The sequence below is a fragment of the Rutidosis leptorrhynchoides genome, chromosome 2 (assembly GCF_046630445.1).
Source record: "Rutidosis leptorrhynchoides isolate AG116_Rl617_1_P2 chromosome 2, CSIRO_AGI_Rlap_v1, whole genome shotgun sequence".
Taxonomy (NCBI): domain Eukaryota; kingdom Viridiplantae; phylum Streptophyta; class Magnoliopsida; order Asterales; family Asteraceae; genus Rutidosis; species Rutidosis leptorrhynchoides.
The window spans coordinates 96,437,161-96,438,206 of NC_092334.1; the positions used below are offsets into that span (position 1 = coordinate 96,437,161).

The 1,046-nt window shown below is 39.0% G+C and overlaps 1 non-coding gene across 1 annotated transcript; it reads right to left on the bottom strand.

Annotated features, from left to right (window-relative positions):
* Positions 1-612: 612 nt before the first annotated feature.
* Positions 613-719, bottom strand: LOC139895365 (small nucleolar RNA R71). Its single transcript, XR_011775820.1, has one exon. It is a non-coding gene; the product is annotated as a small nucleolar RNA R71 (small nucleolar RNA).
* Positions 720-1,046: the final 327 nt, after the last annotated feature.

A 1,046-nucleotide genomic window follows, 5' to 3' on the forward strand; every position in this document is an offset into this window, starting at 1 on the left:
TCTTTAGAATCGTCATCCAGTCGACCGAGTACTCCAATTCAAATTTCCGATAATCCATTTTTTGAACCCGACCTCACAATTGAGAATCAGGAGAATATTCAGGGACAATTTATAGATCCTGAACCATTAATCTTTCCTCCGGAACCACCAATCATTCAAACAGAGATTGTTGATGAACCAACCAATAAATCAGAATCCTCTAGTGATTCAGATTCAACAAATTCAATTATGGAGAATCTGGAACCTCTAAGTATGGAAGACCGAATGAGAGCTAAACACACTGGCCAAGGTCACGCAATTACTCAACCAGACATTAATGCGCCAGATTATGAAATCAAAGGACAAATTCTACACATGGTGACTAATCAATGCCAATTTAGTGGTGCACCGAAGGAAGATCCAAATGAACATCTTCGTACCTTTAATAGGATCTGCACACTATTTAAAATAAGAGAAGTGGAGGATGAACAGATATATCTCATGTTATTTCCCTGGACTTTAAAGGGAGAAGCCAAATATTGGTTGGAATCATTACCTGAAGGGGCGATTGATACATGGGACGTTTTAGTTGAAAATTTTCTTAAACAATTCTTTCCGGCATCCAAAGCCGTGAGACTTCAAGGAGAAATTCTTACGTTCACACAGAAGCCAAATGAAACTCTATATGAGGCATGGACAAGATTTGGAAAGTTATTGAGAGGATGTCCGCAACATGGTTTAGACACCTTTCAAATAGTACAAATATTCTACCAAGGATGCGACATCACTACAAGGAAAGACATAGATATAGCAGCTGGTGGTTCTACTATGAAGAAAACCGAAACTGATGCTTACAAAATTATTGATAACACTGCTTCCCACTCACATGAGTGGCACCAAGAAAAAGATATCGTTAGATCATCTAAAGCAGCTAGAGCCGATTCTAGCCATGACTTAGATTCCATTGCCGCAAAGATAGATGTTGTCGAGAGACGAATGGAAAAGATGACTAAGGATATACACTCAATACGAATTAGTTGTGAGCAGTGTGGAGGACCACATTTGAC